Source organism: Phocoena phocoena, chromosome 1 (assembly GCF_963924675.1).
Source record: "Phocoena phocoena chromosome 1, mPhoPho1.1, whole genome shotgun sequence".
NCBI classification, from domain to species: domain Eukaryota; kingdom Metazoa; phylum Chordata; class Mammalia; order Artiodactyla; family Phocoenidae; genus Phocoena; species Phocoena phocoena.
The window spans coordinates 40947421-40972338 of record NC_089219.1 but is presented as its reverse complement, the minus strand read 5'-3'; the positions used below and the strand labels follow the sequence as shown (position 1 = coordinate 40972338).

General features: G+C 38.2%; 1 protein-coding gene and 1 pseudogene across 1 annotated transcript in view; one reads left to right on the top strand and one right to left on the bottom strand.

Annotated features, from left to right (window-relative positions):
• Positions 1-24918, top strand: part of AGBL4 (AGBL carboxypeptidase 4) — a 1274144-nt gene that overhangs the window by 270650 nt on the left and 978576 nt on the right. The gene's annotated exons all lie outside the window — the stretch shown is intronic.
• LOC136128571 (probable ATP-dependent RNA helicase DDX5 pseudogene) lies at positions 21860-23860 on the bottom strand (annotated as a pseudogene).

Sequence of the window (24918 nt, the reverse complement as noted above, 5' to 3'; positions counted from 1 at the left end):
AGTATATATATATATTTTTTTCCATATTCTTTTCCATTATTTGTTATTATAGGATACTGAGTAGAGTTCCCTGTGCTATGTAGTAGGTCCTTGTTGATTATCTATTTTATATATAGTAGTGTGTATATGTTAATCCCAAACTCCTAATTTATTCCTCCCCCCATCTTTCCCCTTTGGTACCATAAGTTTGTTTTCTAAGTCTGTGAGACTTATATTTTTATTTTATAGGTGAGAGACCAAAAGAATAAGTTACCCAAGATGATGTGGTTGCAAGTTTTGGAGCAAGGGTCAAATCAGGTTTCACTAAACCTAAACCCCATACCCTTTCATTAGACCATTAAGTCTTACCCCAGTCACTGTTGGTCTCTGAGCTAGCTATCAGAGTAAATTAGACTGGTTTCTGCCCTTGGGGGGACACAGTTTAGTGGGAAAGATGAACAAATCAGTGATTATAAGATAGTATCAGAGGTACTATAATAAAGGTATGGATAAATTGTTATGATGTTACAAAGAAGGGATCAAGGTAAGCTTCCTGGGGAGGCATCTTTAAAGATAATTAGAAGTTTTTCCAGGCAGAGAAGGGTGGAGAGTATGTCAAGAAGAAAAACACCATAATGTCTATCTGATAATAGAAAAAAATATTCTGTGTGACTGCAGTGACCATGTGGAATCCTTCTTTAAGACCCTGCATAGATCACACTGTGGTCAGTCAGGCGGCCAGATATAAGAACCTTAACCACAACTGCAACCAAGCTCTCATGCCCAGGACTCCAGGTCACTTTAGGTTAAAGTGATTCCTCTCCTACTTCTTCTCACCCTCTAGAACTTGCAGAGTAACTAAGAAGGATACTTTGGCTCTAGACTGCCTGTGTTCAAATCCAGGCTCTAGTAGCTGTGTGATCTTGGGAAGTTACTTATCCTTTCTATAAAATGAAGATACTAATGATACCTACCTGATCGATTGGTGTGAAGATGAAATGAGTCAATATAGTTAATGTGTGTAGAACAGAACCTGGGACATAACAAGTATTTACCATTACTATTAATAGTAGTGGGGAGCTGAATATAATATATGTGCTTAGAATCTCAGAATGAGTGTTGAGTGGGGGAGCATGGTAAGGAAGCAGGTAAGATGTATAAAATGTATAATCCACCTATCCCTTGCGGCATTGCTGGGATAGTTAAATGACATAATGTGCACTAAATGCCTGTCACGTAGTAAGCCCTCAGGAAATGGTTAGTGCTACGATCATGACAGTAGTGATGACAATGTTTATCGTCATGTCAAGCCTGTGCAGCTTGACTGAGCCTCTCACTATTTGGCACTTGGTGAGCCACTGGGGGTATAGCTATGAGAAGGACAGACACGAACCCACATAAAACTTACATGTGAGTTCAGGCTGAGTGCAGGGATCATACTTTAGTCACATTTCTGTTCAATGCCTAACACTGTGTGATTGCTCAATAACTATATTGAATTGATTCATTCATTAATGAGACGAAGCTATCTGAGTTTGCATTTTACTAATTTGACTTGTTATCAGTCAACTGGAAGAATTGAATCAGCCTTATGTCACATGTCAGAGATCTTCTCTGAACAAAGTTTTTCCTTTTACTTCTCTTTACTTCCCAGTTATCATATTCTTAAATTTAGGGAAATTAGGCTAGGTCTAAAAGAAATCAAACAAATACCAGGTTTTTGGAATCAAGTAAAATAAGACTACAATTGAACTAATATTTTCAAAGTCCAGTGCTATAGCAAGCACTGTGCTGTACACTTTAAGTACTTTAGCTTATTTAATCCTCACAACTCTGAACTGTGTGATGGGGAACTTGAACTGAGGCACAAAGGGCTCCAGGGACTTGTCCAGGGCCACACATGTGGTAAATGGTGGAGGTGTGACTAGACCTAAAGTCTTTTGACTCAATTCTGTGCTTGTTCCGTTTTGTCTTTCTGCCTCACTAAGATCTTCTCTTGATAACCTTAATGTCTCTCAGTGATAGATTTACTCCTTTTGCTACACTATCCAGTTTATGGGTGATATTTATCACCAATCATTGTGAAAATATAGATGAATTCAGCATTTAAAGGGTTAAGTTGGCATTCCTAACGATGAGAAAAAGCCTGAAGTACTCCAAAGGTTAAGCTTAATGGAGGAATTTCAGATGATCAGGGTTTATTTTTGCAGCAAAAGTCCCCTTATGCATTTCTGTGCATCTCTGTACCCCATCCTGCCTCAAGGATGTACCATACTTGCTTCTCTGTGTTGGGCAAGCACTCCTTTGCTGGGCAGAGGACAAACATTAGCAGTTTGGTAGAGTGGAAAGAAGGAACACTTGCAAGGGAGGTAAGGAGGCATGCTCCTGTATTACTATGTGAATTAAACCAAGGCCCTTTTCTCCTTTGGGCCTTGTTTTCCTTATCTACAAAATGAGGCGATTAGAATGAGTGATTTATAGTTCCTCTTCCAGTTTTGTGTTATGTTTAACCTGTATTAAATCTAATTTGAAGATTCTGCTTTTGTGTAAAGACCACAAAGCAAAGTGTCTTTTGTGCCAGTGTGTATCTGACCCAGCAGAATTAAGCCAGCATGGACAATTCTTGCTGGCTTAGCAGGCTTGCCCTGACACCAGCTGACTGACCTGTGCCTGGCAAGGAAGGGGAGGGGAAGCTGCAGCAGAATTTATTGCCACTCATGGTGATCAGGTGATTTGGTATGAGCCCACAGTGTTCTTTCCACCCTACCATACAGCTTGTTTTTGTCCTCTACCAAGCAGAGAAGCACCTGCTCCTGGGTCACACAGATCAAGCAAAAGAGGGGGCTGCCTGGGCGCACTCCTAATTGTAATGGTGTGATGAAGGAGAAGGGGGTTGTTGGAGAGTGTCAAGTATCTGTCAGGAGAGAGGGTGCTGGATCTGTCCTCATAACACAACTGGAAAATGGCCAGTAAACTAGACTTCTGGGTGAATTCCAGAGGGTCAGTTGATAGCTTTAACTTCACCCACTGAATACCAATCCACTGGATTAGTCTCTTTCTTCCCACCGCCCCCCCACCTTACTTATATCATAGCAAGTACTTTGAGATAAGGAAGAAATGAGAAGTGGGGAACAGGTGCGGATGAGTGGTTCACATCTGAGGCTGTGAATGGCAGACACTCACAGAAACATCCCCTTCATTTGTTGCCCATTGCCTGTGGTTCTGAGGTGGGTGCAACAATTTAAAGAGACGGATTGGCCTGGCCCTAGTGGTAGAAGTACTTCAATAGTGAGTATTGTCTAGGTATTGGTACTTACTGGCATCTGGCCAGCACCAATGATGTGCTTCTACATTGTATTAGAAAGGTGCTTCTGGACTGATGCGGGTGAGAGATGCCGGCTAGTGACTAGAAAAATGCCAAAACCATCGTCTAGTTCTAGGGAAAGAAACTATCAGGGACTGGGTGAAAGGGTCTTTTTGTAACTGAGTGATGCTCCTAAAGACTTGAAATGAAAGGGATCATGTAAAAGAGATTCATTTATCTATTCAAGAGATATTTATTGAGATTCTGTCATGAAGCGGGGACTGGGCTGGGCTGGGAGTATGAAGTTGAGCAAAACCAGCCACTAGTTACTATGGAGCTTATAGACTGGTAGAAAAGGTAGACATTAGTCAAATATTCACACAAATAAATAGGTATAGCAAACTGGTACAGGGGAAAGCATAGGTGCTATGGTAAGGTATGACAGATTATGACATGATCTAGTGACACAAGGTGGTGTCTCTGAGGAGGTGACCATTAAGCTAAGGTTTGAAATTGGCTAGAAGTTAACTAAATGAAGCAGAGTGGGTAAGAATCATTTGGGAATTAGGATCAACATGTCAGTCGGTCACTTAAGGTGATATGGTGGCTACAGTTATTTTTTACATAGGTTGTCAGGGGTCAGAGCTTATGAGAATAGCTAATATCTGGTGATACTGGATGAAGAGAGAGAATTCTAAATGACAAACAAGGTTCTTAATGGTTCAGGTCCTTTATTTTCATGGACCCTCCTCTCAGTAACCAGCATGGTTATATGTGGCATGTAGAGTTAGTTGCCTTTCTATGTACATCTCTCAGGAACTCTCTGAAGGCATAAATAATGCATTACCTTTTTTTGTTTAGCATATAGCAATAATTGAATATCTGCCGTGTGCTAGCTAGACTCTGTTTTGAGCACTGGTTAGTGTTAGGGAATGTAGTTACAGAGATGAAAATAAACAGTCCCCGCTCTCTTTGCATTACAAACAAGTCTCAGGCAATGGTCCTCAAAATGCAGTTCTCAGAGCAGCATTGGCATCACTTGTCAGCTTGCTAAGACCACAGATTCATGGGTCTGACTCCCACCTAATGATTCAGAATTTCTAGAGATTCAGGACGCTATTTTAATAAGCTGTCCAGTTGATTCTTATTCACATTAAAGTTTGAAAACCACTGGTCTAGGATATGATATAATAAAGACATGACAATTTATGACAACAAAAAGACATTTATTGAGCATTTCCTATGTGCCAGACATTGTTTTGAGGATTTTACATGTATTATTCCATTTATTCCCTATAATAGCCTTATGAATTGATATTATCATTATTTTCATCTCACTGATGAGAAAACTAAGGCTTGGAGAGCTTAATAAACTTGCATCTGGTTAATGATAAAACCAGGATAAACAGATAATTACAATAAACAGAAAATCTAATTCAATACGGTAAAGCAATAATAGAAGTGTGATCAGGTTGTAGCGGTTATATGACAGGGTGCACCAAATTTTCCTTGATGGGGCTTACAGATGTACTGTATAAAGTGAATGCTCTTCAGTGAGTACTGAACTTCTAGATCAGAAGCTAAGAGGTGGCATTCCACGTAATTTACAACGAGAATTGAGCGAAAGGGAGAGGCGTGCCATGTGTGTTTGGAAATCAGAATTTATTTGGGTCACTAGATGTGGTATTTGGATCAGGCAGCCAGGTCAACAGTGGGAGTTGGCATGAGGATTTAGAAACCCAGCGTCTAAGTCATGGCTGAGTACAGAACTCAGTAGGTTAGTGCTCAAGATACCCAAAGTAGGATGGATGTCCAAAGTCCAGGGGCAAAGTTGAGATGGAAATTAGAGGTAGGGCCTTACTAAGGCTTTTGAAAGCCCTGGGCTTTCTTACTTTTTGAGATCTACCTTTCAATACAAACATTAAAATATACTGACCTCTCAAATCAAACAAAATTAGTGTATATCTCTAAAAAGGGTTGAGTTGAATTTCAGTTGACTAGTTGACATTTTTGTAGCTATTTAATTCACACTTATCAATTTTGGCTTTAAAAGTTTCTTTTGTTCTTAATTAATTAATTAATTAATGTTGGCTGCGTTGGGTCTTCGTTACTGCACACAGGCTTTCTCTAGGTGCAGCGAACGGGGGCTACTCTTCGTTGCGGTGCGCAGGATTCTCATTACGGTGGCTTCTCTTGTTGCGGAGCACGGGCCCTAGGCATGTGGGCTTCAGTAGTTGTGGCACGTGGGCTCAGTAGTTGTGGCTCACAGACTGTAGAATGCAGGCTCAGTAGTTGTGGCACATGGGCTTAGTTGCTCCGCGGCATGTGGGATCTTCCTGGACCAGGGCTTGAACCTGTATCCCCTGCATTGGCAGGCGGATTCTTAACCACTGTGCCACAAGGGAAGTCATGTTTTGTTTCATTTTTGAGCCAATATTTTTTTCAGATCTCAAAAATTTTTCATAGACTCGTGAAAGCCTTTAGGATCTGGGCACTGTGAGTTTAGCACCTAGTGGATAAAACCACCTTAACCAGAGGAGGGAGTAAGATATTACCAGATAGGAGCAATGAGAAGGTTGTCATGATCTCCCAGAAGTCGCTAGAATAAAGAGTGAGACATCAATAGATATAACAGGTCAGCTTTATTCTAACATTGACCTAGCATTGCTAAGGGAGTCGTAGATTATGCTTTGTTCAGTTCTTAGAGGCTGAGCCAAGACCTTATATGTCCACACTCAAGATGTATATTTAAATACCACTCATGCCCCCACCTCTACCCTCCCCTACTCAGTGTTCCACACCAACAGCTACAGGGACTAGATTAAAAAGCAAACAAGAAAAACTGTCTAAATTCTGAAATGGTCTGCTTTTCAACAGTTTAGGCTTCATTCCCTGTTTCCCGTTTTCAGTCTCTGCCAAGCTCAGATGGCTTGTGTCTCATTTGGAATGGTGATTCCTTTTGGACTGTCTGTCTGGCTTGGACCTGGCAAAACATTTTGGGGAAACCAGAGTTGCTGCTTTCACACTGTGTCATGGATGCCTTTACAATGATCTAGTAGAGTGTTTACTTCAATTTTTAAAAGTGAATCCTGAGATACCAAAAAGGTAAGTGATTGCACACGGCTTCAGAGCCATTGGTGGTGGAAACAATAACAGAATTCACATTTCCTAATTCCCAGTCTTGTGTTATTTCTTAGTCTTATGCTTCTTAGCCTCCAATGTTTTTACCTATAAAATAAGATGAACTCAGATATCAAGGTAAAGTAAGTGGTCCTTTGAATATCATTTAATAAGGAAGCAGAGTTACATATATATACATACTAAAACCAATGATATTAATATCAGTTAATATCTTTAAATTGCTCAAGTTAAAATAAAATCATTTTTTTCATATGTGCTATTTCACTTAATTCTCACAATTAACTTGTCATGTGGCTGTGCTTATTTTCCATATTTCAGTGATCAGAAAGCTGAATATCATTTAAGAGACTCACTCAAAATCAGTGGTAGGGCTTCCCTGGTGGCACAATGGTTGAGAGTCCCCCTGCCGATGCAGGGGACGCAGTTTCGTGCCCTGGTCTAGGAAGATCCCACATGCCACGGAGCGGCTGGGCCCGTGAGCCATGGCCGCTTAGCGTCCGGAGCCTGTGCTCCGCAACGGGAGAGGCCACAACAGTGAGAGGCCCACGTACCGCAAAAAAAAAAAAAAAAAAAATCAGTGGTAGAAACAGGACTCAAGTTTGATATTCTGATGACAAATGCTGTTTTCTTTCTGCTCTGACATATTACTGCCATCCTTCAATTTCAAACTGGTGAAACTTATTAATATACTTCCTTTTTAAAAATAAATAAATAAATAAATTTATTTATTTATTTTTGGCTGCCTTGGGTCTTCTTTGCTGCTCATGGACTTTCTCTAGTTGTGGTGAGCAGGGTCTACTCTTCGTTCTGGTGTGCGGGCTTCTTGTGGTGGCTTCTCTTGTTGCAGATCAGGGACCCTAGGTGCACAGGCTTCAGTAGTTGTGGCTCATGGGCTCAGTAGTTGTAGCTCGTGGGCTCTAGAGCGCAGGCTCAGTAGTTGTGGCACATGAGCTTAGTTGCTCTGCTACATGTGGGATCTTCCCAGACCAGGGCTGGAACCTGTGTCCCCTGCGTTGGCAGGCAGATTCTTAACCACTGTGCCACCGGGTAAGCCCAAGTATACTTTCAATTAATATGAAAATTGAAAAATGTGGGCCAACATTTGCATGTTCTCTGCAAACTTATCCTTATTAAAGCAAATAATGGTATAAACCTCTCTGCAAGAGAGATTATGTATAGACCTGACTACTTTTGAACAGTTCAGAAGCATCTAATTGCACAAATCAATATGAATACTTTATATCTGTACCATTAAGTGAACCTCCAAATGTTCTTTACTAAATGGTAGTTTATTGGCCTACCTTTAGTTACTGTGAATATTAGAAAGTAATACATTGCATTTATTTTAAAATATATTGTGATTCATCCTTTTAATTAAATCAGAGACTTCCCTTAATCTGAGGATGACAAATAAAATTCATTATATTTTCACATCCCTTTATAGTATTCTTTTTTATTAAAGTATAGTTGATTTACAATATTATATTAGTTTTAGCTGTACAATATAAAGACTTGATATTTTTATAGATTCTACTCCATTTAAAGTTATTATAAAATATTGGCTATATTATCTCTGCTGTACAATATATCCTTGTAGCTTATTTATTTTATACACAGTAATTTGTACCTCTTTATCTCCTACCCCCATTTTGCCCCTCCCCCCTTCCCTCTCCCCTCTGGTGACCACTAGTTGTTCTCTATATCTGTGAGTCTGTTTCTGTTTTGTTGTATTAACTCGTTTGTCGTATTTTTTAGATTCCACATATAAGTGATAACATACAGCATTTGTCTTTCTCTGGCTGACTTATTTCACCATAATACCCTCCAGGGCCATACATGTTGCTGCAAATGGCAGAAGTTCGTTCTTTTTTGTGGCTGAGTAATATTCCCTTGTATGTATGTACCACATCTTCTTTATCTCTTCATCTGTTAATGGAAACAGGTTGCTTCCATATCTTGGCTATTATAAATAATGTTTCTATGAACACTGGGGTGCATGTATCTTTTTTTTTTTTTTTGCTGCAAGTAAGTAGATTTTTATTGAATAATTAATTTAATTATTTTAATCCTCTATGTAGGTCCATTTGTCCATAAGCATGTATCTTTTTGAATTAGTGTTTTTGTTTTCTTCTCTATACCCAGGAGTGGAATTGCTCTATCATATGGTAGTTCTATTTTTAGTTTTCAAGGTGCTTTTGCATTCACTATATCATATGATCTTAAACACAATGCTGTGAAACGAATAGGGCAAATATTATTTTTACTTCACAGATAAGGAAACCAAGGAATAGTGAGGTGAAATGACTTGTTCAAGGTTGCACAGCAAGGGTGTACAAAACTCAAGTTGCTTACTTATATTAAGTGACACAACTTAGCAATATTTTCAAAGGCTATGGCAGATTTTTTTTTTCATGGGGGTCAGATTACAAACTCATGAGGGCAGGGAACATCTCTGTCTTATTTAGCTTTGTTCCTTAGTGCCTAGCACAGTGTGTGGAACACAGTAGATGATCATTAAATATTAGTTGAGTGAATGAAGGAAGGCTTTGGATCATGGAGTCATAGGTCATGAGGAGAAGCTACCCAAGGAAAGATTGACTGGATTATGTTTGTAAAGTGTGCTGGATCTCAGAATTTTTTATAGGTAGGAAGATCCTGGGTTTTGTCAGATGAATTGGCCTCCAGACTGAATGCATATAACCTGACGCTGCTACACAGCCCCCCTGAACCTCCTTATATCATAGCACCTCTCGTTGTGTGTGCTATTTATCTGTTTAGTTGCCTGGCTTCCCTTGCAAACCATGAGTCTCTTGAGAGCGGGAGGATGTCCCATTGTACTCCAGTCCATAGCACTGAGCTTGACATATGATAGACCCCAAGTATATATCTGTAGAAGAAATGAATGAATGAATAAACAATAATATGATTCAGTATACAACAGCAAAATAGGCAAGTCAGTTAGGAAGCAACAGGGTTTGTAACAGGGAAGTCTTAAAATAATTAAGTCTGATTCAACATTAGGTTGGTAAGAAAGGTAGCCGCAGCTTTCCATGGTATATTTGCCTTTTAAAATAGTCTGTATATATTTATGGTTTAAATGCTTTCAAAAGTCATTAAAAGGTTGTTTTATTGAACACTTCTATTTAGTTTGAATGTCCCTTTTTTGTAAAGGAATACTTTGTGCTTAAGGAGAAACTGAACATGGGCTTTCTATCAGGTCTTGAGCTCTACTTGCCTCGGTTTCTTTACCTGCAAAATAGGGGGTAGTAGTACTTCTATTAAATGAGACAATACTTGGGAAAGCTCCTAGCACAGTGCCTAGCTTATAGGAGGAGCTTTATAGATATTTATTGAATAAATCACTGAATGACTCTCATTTTCCTTTGACCTTCATTCTCCTGTCACTGAACTCTTGATCCTTTTAGCAAAAACTTTCATGAGGAAGAAAAGAGTAAGACATTTTGTTGTCAACTGAAAATCAGCTTTTAAACATCATGTGTTGTGACTATGCTACTTTTGCCAGGAGGGATGTCCATTTTCCACCCTGGTGATAATCAATTTTTTTTTTGCCTCAACCTCCAAAGAGTTTTAGAATTAATATTATTTTCCTCTCTTCGGGTGTGTTTTCCTTTGAGAATGGAATTTGGGTCTTGGTACTGGTATACTAGTTCAATACTCTTATTGTCCTCCATTTAGTCTAGTGTTTCTTCATGGTTCAAATTGCCCTTCGTGAGGAGCCGAGCTTGTAATACGCACTTGAGATAATGTGTAAATGCTTTCACTGGCTCAGTTCCCTTCCCCACCCAGCATGCCTGAGTCACCTTCACAACATCAAGATTAGGTGTACATGTACCGTCATAAATAATGCCTTGTGCAGGGGTAATGTAAATGGAATCTGTTAAAATATTGCCCATTATATTAAAATTTATGTTTCGATTATCATTTTTATTATATGAAACAAGTTTGAGCTTTATAAAGTCATTCAGAAAAGAGATCTGCATCCCTGTTAGGACTGTCTGTCTACTTGGCATCTATGCCTAGCACAGTGAGAGTCATACGAACATTTCTAAGGCTATTATTTTTTTCCTCTCTGCTTTGAAGATCCAAATTGTATTACTTAACAAATTATTATTTGAAATACCTCTAACGGTGTTATATGAAAGTCCTAGACATAGCACTTCTCCATTCCCATGTCAGAAGGATCTTTATGAAATGCAAATCTAATCATATATCCCTTCCTGCCTTATCTCCTTCAATGGCTCCCTATTTCCTACCTTATGAAATAAAATAAGCTCCTTAGTTTGACAGAGCCTTCAATATCTGTCCTTGTTTTCTTCCTTTCATCTCTCACCTTGTTGTAGGTCCTAAACTCAAAGTCTTTCCAACAGCAATGCTTGTAGTTTTCTCTCACGTAAAATGATATTTCTTTCCTCTGTTCTTTTTCCAAAATTGTTCCCTTTCTGTGTGAGATATCACAGCCCACCTTTACCTAAAAATACTTCTTTAACACTTACTCATTTTAGGGCTCATTTCAGTTGTCACTTCCCTTGGAGAGCTTCCCTTGATCTTCTAGGCTGGGTTAGAAGTTCCTCTTCCGTGTTCTCATAGCTCCTGGGACTTTCCTTTATCATAACATTTATGACCTTGTAGTATAATTCTGTGTTTATTTGTATATCTTCCTCATTATATTTTAAGATCCTTAAAGATGAGGACGCTGTCATATCCATTTCAGTATCCCAGCAGGGCTGCAGCTAGCTCCTAATAAATCTTTATTTGAGTTAGAAAAAAACATACTCATTCCATTGGGCCAGACTTAGCCCATAACAGGAAGTCTTTGTGTGAGGCACACCCTGATTAACTATGTAGCAGCTCTGCTTAGGCCCCCACAGTGTGTGATGTACAATAAGTGCTCAGAGTACATTTGTTACGATGAATCCATCAAGTAGTCAATGCATTAACACAGGATGGCAGGAAAAGTTGAAAAGCAATTGAAACAGGCAATTAAGCAATTAAGAAGAAAATGTAAATCATCACAAAGAAGACTTGAAATATCTGTAATAAAGGGAATGTTTCTGGGACAAGCCTTTCTCTAAACACAGAAAAAGTTGTAAAGTGGAAGATCTTCACAATCAATCAGTAGATACACAAACTCTGAAATTACTTTAATTTCTGCTAGCTTGTTTTACTGAAGGTATATCATACTCTGTGTGCGATGTTTATTTTCTTTGAAGCTATCAGCAATGTATCTCAATAGCAGGGTATTAACCTTTTATCCAAACTGACCAGAACAGGGAAATAGAATAGGTAACGACTTAAAAAGCAGTGTGGAGAGGTATAGAGTAAACTACAACAGGTTTGAGAATTTCTTTATTTTTCTTTTATTTTTGTCTCTTTTTTAAATAACAAACCTCTCACAATGTGAAAAACACTTTGGTAGAAAAGAATGTAATATTGAAAACAGAGAATAGAAACACTGAATTAAAACTTCAGCTTCACCATTTCCTATCATTGTGACTTTATTAGTGCTCTCTGATTGTCTTAATTAGACCCTCATATTTTCCTTTTGATGTAATGGCTACCATTTGGTGAAGACCTGCTGTGTACTAAAACTTTACTTACATTTTGCTATTTAATTCTCCTCCTGCATCCTCTGATATAGGTGTTATTATCCCCATTTTAGAGATAAGGGAACTAAAGTTTAGAAGGGTACAGTAAGTTGTTTAAGTTCACACAGTGATAAAAATCAGGATACTAGCTCTGGCCTGTCTAATGCAAACATGCATCCCGAGTTGGAGTTAGCCCATTATTTGGTAGATACAAAGTTAGAACCTACCTTCTTTTTTTCTGAGAATGTCTTCCTGTACATAATGCTTTAATCATTACTCTTTAGTGATTAAAGAGTGATCATTATAGTACTCTTTAATGTAAAGAACTGGTTCACATTAAAGTGTAATATAATTTCCCTTTAGATTTAATCCGTGTTGGTACTTAGAAGGCTTTACTGCCAAATGTTAAGAGATTGGAAACTTGATCATTGAACTAGATGAGCTCAGGCTCTTTGAGCCCCAGAGAAAGGCTCCTCCAGATGAGTTCACTAGCACTTGATTCAGGGACCATCCCAAAACATAAATTTTGGAAATAACAGTGAAAGCAAAACATCACTAATTTTGACTGATATGGGAAGATCCTGAATTAAGGAGAGATCTCCTTTCTGTGGTATCATGTGGGAAATTCAGTTTTCTACTAGAAAGAACACTAGTCTTGAACTTTGAAGATATGGGTTCATTTTCCAGTTCTGCCACATGGCAGAGGTTGTGGTATGACTGCTGTTTGTATGACGTTGAATAAGTCAGTTATTTTCTACAGGCTTTTCTTTTCCCATTTGTAAAATGGGGATGGTTATCCTTGGTCAGCCTACATCACAAAGTTGCTTTAAGGATAAGATAAAGTGAGATACTGGGAGGGAAAGTATTTTGGAATCTTATGCAAGATTTTTAAAAATCTGACTTATGGAGGAGAGAAAAATAATAGTAGCAATGTCCTGGCTTTGTCAGTTTCTAGTCCTGTGTCCTAAGATGAGATCTTCTGCTCACTGCCTCTGCTTCCTCATCAATAAAATCTGTGGGGAATAATGAAATGAGTCTCATTAGTGTATTAAATAAAGATTAAATGAGATAATACATGTAAAATGTTTAGAATAGTGCCTGGCAATTAACACTCATTGAAAGTTAACTGCCATTATTACTATTAATAATAGGGGTGGTGGTACTGGTACGGTCTGCTGAGTTTCTCTTTGAACTAGGTATATTGTTAGGAATAGCTTTTTCATTTAATTCTCAGAGTCACCCTATTAGGTAAGTATTAATATTCTAGTTTTGAAGAAACAGAGGCTCGGATAGTTGGTTCAAGATCCTATAGCTAATAAATAGTGCAGCTATGATTTGAACCTAGTTCTGTTTTACTTTGAAGCTCAGGCTCTTTCCACTATGCCAAGCTTCCTCCTATACATTTTAAAGAACTGTTTCAGTATAGAGCTTTTTACTTTTCTCAGGGCTATAATGCAGGACTACTCCACTACTTGCTTTGCTTTTTTTCTCACCTCTCAAATACCACTTCTCAAATTTTAACAGTTTGTTCAAGTGTTTTGAGTGCCTACTTTGTGCACAGCAGCATTCAAACAAAAGAAGCTTTGCATATCCTGTTTAATTCTCATGATGATCTGTGGAGTAGGCAAGATCACTCTTTATTTGTAGTTCAGGACTGTTAGACATAAAAGGGAGAGTCATCTGTTAATGGTAACAGAATGAGAGAGTAGCAGGTTTGAGATTGAAATCTAGGTTTCCTGGCTTGGTATTTCCTCTCCACTGTATTGTGTTGCCTGCCATCTTGGACCCCATCTAAAGGGAATCAGGTCCTAATTACTCTTATGGGTAGAAACTAGAGGATGGTGCCATGTCTTGAGCTACTTACTCTCTTTTTTTTTTTTAATTTTTGAATTTTATTTGTTTATTTTTATACAGCAGGTTCTTATTAGTTATCATTTTCTACATATAGTGTATATATGTCAATCCCAATCTCCCAATTCATACCACCACCACCACCCCCACCACCCCCACCACTTTCCCCGCTTTGGTGTCCATACGTTTGTTCTCTACATTGAACTACTTACTCTCTTAACTAGATTAAACAATTCCTCCTGGATTCTTTTTGTGGCTGTTAACTCACAAAGCAAGCCTTCACTTCACCGACAATGTACAATTAACCTTTCACTCTCTCCTTAATAGAAGAGGGCTGAATTGTCAGACTGGGTTCTGAGAATTCTGTCTTAACGGGCTTCTTTCCTAACACAATAGCAATAATACTAACCACCACAACTGCAGCAGCTTAACTTTCCGTGTATGCTTACTATATGCCAGGAAGTATTCCTGAGCTTTATATGTATTAATGGTTGTAATCCTCCCCATAACAGTACATGGTAGGTTCTGTTATTATTTATCCCTATTTAAAGATGAGGAAACTAAGGGACAAAAAGGTTAGGTAACTTGCTCCAAGGCCATTTAATACAAGGTAGTTTAGCTACAAATTCTAAGCTCTTAAACATTATGTTTTACTACATTTCCTTAGGTAATAGAATCTTCATCTATGTCACTTTCCTGCTCAGAAACCTCCAATGGCTCCCTAAAGTGCAAACTTTTTACCTTGGCATTTAGAGGACTCCCTGGTGTCAGACCAGTCCTTATTTCTAGCTGCATTTCTCATTACTCATCATTTTGAAAAATCTTGGGCTTTGGAGTCACAGATACATGTTTTTATTGCTCAGTCCTATCATTAAATAGCTATGAAAATCTTGGGCAAGATAATTTATATTTCAAAGTATCTAAAAGTTGAGGGTAATAAAACTTGCCTCAATAGGTAAATGAAATAATGCATATAAATGCCTAATACAGGGTCTGACATAGAGACAATATTATTTTAAAAATGCTTAGTTATCCTCCAGCAAAAACTAATCTGCCCTACACTTTCCTACCTCCTTCCCTTTGCTTATGTTTCCCCTACAGTAAGTACTTTAAGCAGGGACTGTGTCTTTCTTCTGTCATCCTCAAGTCTTAGCAGAAGCATTGGGTTTGGACACATGGTAGCTGCTGGCTTAAGTGAATCATGTCATCAGATGCTTGAAATTTTCTGCGTTCAGTGCTGTAATCCTCAGACTAAGGAGAAGGGAAGGAAGCTATTTATATGCCATGCCTGTCACTTTATATACCTCATTTTTTGGAATATTCATAATATTCACAATAATATGAAATAGTCATTATTATTTTCATTTTACAGATGAAGAAACTTAGATCTAAGAGAATAAGTGACTTGCTTAAGGTTACATAGTTAGGAGGTTGCATAGTTAGGAGGGATTTGAACCCATATCTATCTGACTTTCTGCTTCACTGGCTTTATTTCTGTTTATTAGTAAAAAGAGACACCATCTGATCTACTAGTTGCGGTGGTGTCATTGAAATCAGAGCCATAAAACATTATCTGGCCAACTTCTTCATTTTACAGATGAGGAGACTCCGACCCAGGAAGAATAAGAGGTTTACTCAAGGTTACTTAAAGAAAAAAAGCCAAACTAGGTCTGAGTTCCAAACCAGCTCTAAGTATAGTAATTGTCTAAGAGACCTAGATGCCTCTCCCTTTGTGGACCAATAAAATGTATTTTTCTTCTGAACTTCTGGCCCTCCACTTAGGCCCTTATCTTATCACCTTCACAAACATAGACTACCTTATTTAGGTTAATGAGATATCACTATTAATTTTTCTTCTGTGAGCCACATTAGAGGTCAAAGGTGGTAAGCCCAAGGTATGCTTAGTTTCTAATTGTAAATGTTGGAGCAGAAATACATCTAGTTATCTTCCTGAAATTTCATAACAGTAATATTACCACTTCTTTATCTGGAACTTCTAACTTTAAAAAAAACATCTTTTCGTATTTTGTGTATCTCTGAAGAAAAGATTGGAGGATTTTATTAGATGATCCCTAAGATCTCTTAATTCTGAGGTTCTGATTCTGTGATTTTGATGCTTACAACTTAATTTTACATTTTATATTTACTTGTGTGACTTTGATTCATCTTTGCACTATGAATTCCATGAGGGTGGAGCCAGTGTCTGTTTTTGCTCACTCTTGTATCCCTAAAGCCTGCACATAATAGGTACCCAGAAAGTATTTGTTAATTGAATAAAGAACTATGTGAGATTGCAAGGTGATTATCATCGCTATTTGTTATATTACTAAATCAAAGCTAAGAAGAAAAGTGACTTGTTTAAGAACAACTGCTATTTAGTGGCAGAGCCATTCGGAAACCCGTATCTCCTGGCTCTTGGGTTGTTGGCATGAGCAGATAAAGTAATAAAATTCTGAATCCTCATAGATTATCTCATGCCTGTTTTTAAAGTCATTAGTAGTCATGTGAATTAAGCTCTTAAATACTTATTTAATAATAAAAGACTCCTTTTAAAAAAAATAAAATGGCAAAAACTTTAAAACACTTACAGATAATTACTTTTTTCCTCTCAGAAGTACCTGAGTTCTTAGTTGAATTTTCTTCAGCTTTCAACTCTAGGTTAAGGGAAAATTTTCTTTGAGTCTTGCTGCTTGTGGTAGACGTTATTGAAAAGGCAGCAGCTTCACACACTCACCAGAATAAAAAAGACTGAAAACACTAAATGTTAATGAAGTTGTAGAATAATAGAACTTTCATACACTCTCAGCAAGTCAAATCCAGCTTATTTGGTTTTTTATGGCTCTTGAGTAAAAATGATTTTTACAGATGAACATTTGCAATTGATTTGATGATAGGCAACACTGGCTTTGCCTCCCAAATTAGAGAAATGATATTCCCACAGAAAATTCCATTCTATTCATTACTAAACCTGTATTACAAAAAAGAGCTCATTTTATTACTATTATATTTTACATTTCATCAATAAAAATTTTGTGGAAATGTGTTTTTGCTCTCGTTACATAAGTTCCAATATAATATACTTGGTTTTTGCCTCTGCTATCTGGCCCTTTACAGAAAAAGTTTGTCAACCACTGTAATAGATATTGTACATACTAACTTATTTTTTCTTCATCACATCCCTGGCAGAGATACATTATTATCCCTAATTTTTAGATAAGGAAACAGGATCAAAAAGACCCAATGTCAAATGACTCCTAAGTAGCAGAGCTGAGAATCTCTTAGGATTAATTTTGGTTTGATACCGATACCTGTATTTTTGTGCTCCACCATGCTGGGTGTGAGTGGAACAGACCTTTCAACCTCCTGAGTCTGGGCCTGGTGACAATCTTAGTCCTGTGTACAAATGTCTATGGGAGGCCCAGCCCTGGTTTTACCCATACTACTTCTTCCCTGCTGTGAAATCTAGTGTCTTATTCTCTCCTTCTATATTCATATCTTCTAATCTAGACCATTTTACAGATGAAAAATTTGAGGCTAGGGAGTTTCAGTGGCTTCCCAAGATCTCATAGTTTTTCTCATAGGAAATACCTGGAAAAGCACTCTTCTCAGATTTGCCTTTGATTCCTTGTGCATGTTCCCAGATATTCCCCCAAATGTGAACATTTTTGATGCTTAATTTCTCTATTCATAAAGTAGGACTGATAATTCTTGCCCTGCTTTTATCATTGTGAGGAGCAAAGGGGAAAGTTTATATGAAAAGCATTTGAAAACCATTAAACATTATTATTGTACATCATTGTCATGATTGTTATTATTGCTATAATTATTGCTATTTCTGGGAATCTTTCTAATTTATCACTAATCAAAATAATATCATCAGGATCTCCAAATCTGTTTTTTCTTTTGAAATCAAAGATCCTACAGATGCGGCAGAGACAACTATGGTGTGTCCTGACATTCATGCTTTAAGGTCTTTAGTGTTGAGAGATCAGCACAGGTTTTCTTGGTGCTCTATCAAATCTTATGTGATTAAAGGTACTGAGTGCACTAATGTAATCCTGTAATTAGATGTTATTATGCCAAAGGGTATACTACACCCTGCCCCCATTCGAAGATGTGAGTTGACTTTTGAGAATGTGCATATTGAAGAGAGAATAGACCTCTAATTAAGTAAATAAATTTAACTCCTGGAAAATTATATTTTAATAAGACAATTCAAACCACAAAAAATGACAATTAAGGTTGTTCTAAAAATCTCAAAGCAAGGATATTCACCATGTTAATGATGAAGCCAGGAATAGATCCACAGAGTCAAAAGCCATAGCTCATATACTCTGTGTCTCTCAGCACTGGGAGTTTAAAGTTAGATTTCAATGTGGGCTTCTGTGGATTTTATTTTGTTAAGATTTGGATGAGGGTTATGAGAAAATGTCCTACTTAATTAAAATATACCCTAAACTGTCCTGTAAGAACTGAGGTTAGGAGTGAGTAAGCTCTGGAGGGAGGGAAGCAGGGCTAGACTGGTGACCTTGTTTCCTAAAATCTTATCTTCACCTTCCCAGCCCCTCCCTCTGATCTTGCTGCCATCAGAGGAACACTGTTACCTCTTTTTCTTTTTTTTTAACATCTTTATTGAAGTATAATTGTTTTACAATGGTGTGTTAGTTTCTGCTTTATAACAAAGTGAATCAGTTATACATATACATATGTTCCCATATCTCTTCCCTCCCTGTGCTATGCGGCTGCTTCCCACTAGCTATCTATTTTACGTTTGGTAATGTATATATGTCCATGCCACTCTCTCACTTTGTCACAGCTTACCCTTCCCCCTCCCCATATCCTCAAGTCTATTCTCTAGTAGGTCTGTGTCTTTATTTCCCTCTTACCCCTAGGTTCTTCATGATTTTTTTTTTTCTTAGATTCCATATATATATATATATATATCTTCTTTTCAAACCCCATGTTTGAAAACCTTGTATACAAACCCCTTTGCTTGGGTCTTTTAAAAAGGGCTATGACAGCCTAGCATTTTTTTTTTAACATCTTTATTGGAGTATAATTGCTTTACATTGTTGTGTTAGTTGCTGCTGTATAACAAAGTGAATCAGCTATACGTATACATTTGAAATAAACTTTATTTACTAAAGGGAGCAATGTGTTTAAGTAAAATGAGGTAGGGTTGATTTAAACAATAGATTTTTGTCAAAATGATACAGAAATACATCAAAAATCTTGAAGATCTTCTGCCCACTTTTTAATCAGATTGGGCTATTTTTTTTTTTTTTTTGCTATTGAATTGTATGAGTTCTTGATATATCGTTATAGTGTACACTTAAAACTAATAATATTATATGTTGATTATACCTCAATAAGAAAAAATCATGAAGCTAGAACCCATGACTAAGATTTGGGAAACATACTAGTCTGTCTACAGGCTTTTCTAAGAGGAGGCCGCTGCCACATTGTGGTTTCCTCTCACACCCATCTTTTCCTTTTCTGTGTCCCAGTCATCCTGCCCCTCTTAGATCCTCTAGTGTCCCATGCTACCTCTTGACTCAGGGATTTTGTGCGTGCTGCTCCCTCGACCTGAAAAGCTTTCTTACCACCCCTATAAACATACCTTTTGTCTGTTGTTCCCAATCAACTGTCAGATCTCAGTGGAATGGCACTTTCTGAGAGAAACCTGGCTCCACATTCTAAATTATCCCACTGTTATATGCTCTCAAATCATCCTGCACTTTTTTATTAAAAAAAAAAAAGCTTTTTAAAATAAATCTATTTATTTATTTATTTTTGGCTGCATTGGGTCTTTGTTGCTGGGGCTTTTCTCTAGTTGCGGTGAGCAGGGGCTACTCTTCCTTGCGGTGCTTGGGCTTCTCATTGCAGTGGCCCCTCTTGTTGCGGAGCACAGGCTCAGTAGTTGTGGCACACGGACTTAATTTCTCTGCGGCATGTGGAATCTTTCCAGACCAGGGCTTGAACCCGTGTCCCCTGCTTTGGCAGGTGGATTCTTAACCACTGAGCCACCAGGGAAGCCCTCATCCTGCACTGTTTTAAATGCGTATTTTCATTTATATTAGTGTGATTATATGGTTATCTCTCTCTCCCTCTACTAAACTATGTGCTCTACAAGGTCAAGGACCACGCTTTTTCCTCATGTTGTACCCTAGGGCCTCCACAGCACACAGTAGGCATTCAGTAAATGTGTTAAATGAATGAATAGAAAGAAATGATTGCAAAAATACTTTGGCTACATAAAAGCTAAATTTCCAAAGGAGATTTAGGATCCCAAGAGAAATATGCCGTTCTTGCTAGTGTCATCTTCAGCTCTTTAAAAAAAAATTATTATCAACATCCTTTTTTTCAGAGTGATGATGACTCATATCTGCTCAAATAAAATAACCTTCATATCTTGCCAAACTTATTGAGCAGAAGCAGTCTGTTCATTTGCTGGTAGAAACAGAGAAGGGAAAAGAGGCTATTACAGGGTTTATGGGTTCATTTTTTCCCAGTAACAGGTTCTCCCCAACATGCTAGGCAGTTCTCTGAATATAGCGAGGCAGAGACAAGTGTTCTACCGTGGATCTCTAGATCAGTATTCTGACAAGTAGAGATCAAGCTAGCTAGACTCAAGGTTCAGAAAGTACAAATTGGTTTTATAGCCCTAAACTGGATATATATGTCTTCTCCATGACTCACTCTCCTTCCTGACCTACAGAGTCACTGCAGCTTCATGTGCTCAGTTATGATTGTCTCCTTCTTGCGATTCTTCTTGGCCTCAGTTCTAGGTAATAAAAATAAATTTTTCTTTTATGTGAACGTGGTTCTGATTAGTTTTTTTTTTTCTTAACATCTTTATTGGAGTCTAATTGCTTTACAATGTTGTGTTAGTTTCTGATGTATAACAAAGTGAACCAGCTATATGAATACATATATCCCCATATCCCCTCCCTCTTGCTTCTCCCTCCCACCCTCCCTATCCCACTCCTCTAGGTGGTCACAAAGTACCGAGCTCGTCTCCCTGTTCTATGCAGCTGCTTCCCACTACCTATCTATTTTCTATTTTACATTTGGGAGTGTATATATGTCAATGCTACTCTCTCACTTTGTCACAGCTTACCCTTCCCCCTCCCCATGTCCTCTAGTCCATTCTCTACGTCTGCATCTTTACTCCTGTCCTACCTCTAGGTTCATGAGAACCTTTTATTTTATTTTTTTTAGATTCCATGTATATGTGTTAGCATACAGTATTTGTTTTTCTCTTTCTGACTTACTTCACTCTGTATGACACACTCCAGGTCCATTTACCTCACTACAGACAACTCAATTTCATTTCTTTTTATGGCTGAGTAATATTCCATTGTATATATGTGCCACATCTTCTTTATCCATTCATCTGTCAGTAGACACGTAGGTTGCTTCCATATCCTGGCTATTGTAAATAGTACTGCAATGAACATTGTGGTACATAACTCTTTTTGAATTATGGTTTTCTCAGGGTATATGCCTGGTAGTGGGATTACTGGCAATGTGTTAGTCCTATTTTTAGTTTTTTAAGGAACCTCCATACTGTTCTCCATAGTGGCTGTATCAATTTACATTCCCACCAACAGTGCAAGAGGGTTCCCTTTTCTCCACACCCTCTCCAGCATTTATTTATTTATTTATTTATTTATTTCCAGTCTTCAAATATTTTTTATTGGAAGGCCATGCATTGCCTTCATTTATTGTATTTAAAATCACTATACATATACTTTTGTGAAAACACTGCCTGCATTTTCTAGTACAAAGAAACCAAAAATTGTTTCCGGAATGTAGAGAAATTTCCAACTTAAATAGCGAAAAAGTGCATCATAATTACTGCTGCACTGCAGTCATTTCTTCATTTCCCATGTTTCTTAAATAACTACCTTGTGTCATAACACACGATATAAAGACTAATTATGAAAAACAGACATTTACATATACTTCTAAAGTTTTATTGAGAATATCCTCTTGGCATTGGATAAGCAATAGGCGCAGCTGTGGTAGCAGGATATGCATATGCCTGTTGGTTCATACCATTGTGCATATTGGGAATATTACGTCCATATTGCTGAGTGCTATCATATCCATTCTGGTAAGTCCCTGTTGGATTATCAGTCCTAAAGCTGCTCTGTATACCAGCAGACACACATTACTTCCAGAGCTCCCATTGGTGTAATCTGAAGCACTGTAAACACCATTTTGAGTTTTTGCCCCCAAATCTCTCTTAAGCAGACTAGAGTCACCTGTCATAATTTTCCCTGTCTCTAAATGTATTAAATCCACCCCTTCTGCCAACAGAGTATCTGTCCCGATGGTCATCCTTCATGCCTCCTCTACCCCTGGAACGACCTGAACCTCTGTCTTCGACCAACTGAAGCAATTTGGGATTAATTGCTTGATTAGCTTCAGGAAGCACAGAGATAAGGTCACTCACTTGCTTTATGTTATCAGGTGTAAAGAAAGTGTATGCTGTGCCTGTTTTGGTACTGTGAGCAGTTCTTCCAATTCGATGAATGTAATCCTCTGAGGAGTTAGGGTAGTCATAATTGATGACAAGTTTCACATCTTCCACATCTAGCCCTCTGGAGGCCACATCTGTAGCAATCAGAATAGGAGCCTTTCCATGTTTGAATTCATTTAGAACCCAGTCACGTTCCTGTTGACTCTTGTCACCATGGCTACCCATGACAGGCCACCCATCTATCCTCATTTTTCTAGTGAGTTCATCACATCTTCTTTTGGTTTCAACAAAAACAATGGTTTTAATCACCTTCTCACTCATGATCTCTTCCATTAAATGAATAAGCTTTTCATCCTTTTCTACATCATGACACACATCCACAATCTGAAGAATGTTGTGATTTGCACTCAGTTCTAGTGCACCGATATTTATATGAATATAGTCTTTCAGGAAATCTTCAGCAAGCTGTCTTACTTCTTTTGGCCAAGTAGCACTCCACATTAGGGTTTGCCTATCGGGTCTTATCTAATCCACAATCTTCCTTATTTGGGATTCGAATCCCATATCAAGCATTCTGTCTGCTTCATCAAGGACAAGATAGGTGGTTCTTCTTAGATTGGTTTTCCCACATTCTAAAAAGTCAGTAAGTCTTCCAGGTGTTGCAATACAGATTTCTACATCCCTCTCCAAATAACGTATTTGTGGTCCCTTGGGAGCACAACCATAAATACAAGTGGACTTCAAGCAACATGCTCTACAGTATTCAGCAGCTACTTGCTATACCTGTTGGGCCAGTTCCCGAGTTGGTGCCAGCACCAAGCAAATAGGTCCATCACCTCTCTCTAGGAGTGGCTGATGATTGATGTGGACAATGACAGGCATCAAATAAGACAACGCCTTCCCAGATCCAGTTTCTGCTACCCCAACCATATCTAATCCATTTAGAGCAACTGGCCATCCCTGAGCTTGAATAGCTGTGGGTTCAGTAAAGTTCTGCCTTGCAATCACGTCCATGACATTTGCAGGGAAGTTCGCTTCATAAAAGTTCAGTACTGGCTTTGGGCAGTTGTGACCTCTAACTGTAATTTCCTTGCTTCTTCTGTATGTCTCTACCTCTTGTGCTGTACACCTAGCCAAATCAGGGTGTTCTTGATAAAAATTCTTCTCAAATTTGGGCAGCTCATCAAGATTCCACTTTTTTTTAACCAATTTCTCCCCAGGGTTTCCAAACTTCTTTCCAGATAACGGCCCTGCCCTACTTCCTCCAAATCGAGGGACACGAAACCCTCGACCCCAGGTGCAGTCTCGGTCACTCGAATAACCCAACATGGCGTCAATGGTTGCGGTTGGTGGGAAGTGAAGCAGAGAGAATCGAGCACTACGAGTAACCGGAGGTGGCTCCAGCGACAGCGAACTCTTGCGGGGGAGGCAGTGGAGGGATGGCGATGACAAGAGCTGGGGCTGCTGCACAAAAGTCCGGTGGAAATGAATGAGGTCTCCAGCATTTATTGTTTGTAGATTTTTTGATGATGGCCATTCTGACCTGTGTGAGGTGATACCTCATTGTAGTTTTGTTTTGCAGTTCTCTAATGATCAGTGATGTTGAGTATCCTTTCATGTGTTTGTTGGCCATCTGTATATCTTCTTTGGAGAAATGTCTGTTTAGGTCTTCTGCCCATTTTGTGTTGTTTATTTTTCTGATGTTGATCTGAATGAGCTGCTTGTCTATTTTAGAGATTAATCCTTTGTCAATTGCTTCATTTGCAAATATTTTCTACCATTCTGAGGGTTGTCTTTTCTCTTATTTATGGTTTCCGTTGCCGTGCAAAAGCTTTTAAGTTTCATTAGGTCCCATTTGTTTATTTTTGTATTTATTTCCATTTCTCTAGGAGGTGGGTCCAAAAGGATCTTGCTGTGATTTACGTTAAAGGGTGTTCGGCCTATGTTTTCCTCTAAGAGTTTGATAGTGTCTGGCCTTACATTTAGGTCTTTAATCCATTTAAGTTTATGTTTGTGTATGGTGTTAGGGAGTGTTCTAATTTCATTCTTTTACATGTAGCTGTCCAGTTTTCCCAACACCATTTATTGAAGAGACTGCTTTTTCTCCATTGTATATACTCTTGCTCACTTTATCAAAGATAAGGTGACCATATGTGCATGGGTTTATCTCTGGACTTTCTATCCTGTTCCATTGATCTATATTTCTGTTTTTGTTCTAGTACCATACTGTCTTGATTACTGTAACTTTGTAGTATAGTCTGAAGTCAGGGAGCCTGATTCCTCCATCTCCGTTTTTCTTCCTCAAGATTGCTTTGGCTATTCAGGGTCTTTTGTGTTTCCATACAAATTGTAAAAATTTTTGTTCTAGTTCTGTGAAAAATGCCAATGGTAATTTTATAGGGATTGCACTGAATCTGTAGATTGCTTTGGGTAGTATAGTCATTTTCACAATATTGATTCTTGGAATCCAAGAACATGGTATATTTCTCCATCTGTTTGTATCATCTTTAATTTCTTTCATTAGTGTCTTATAGTTTTTTGCATACCAG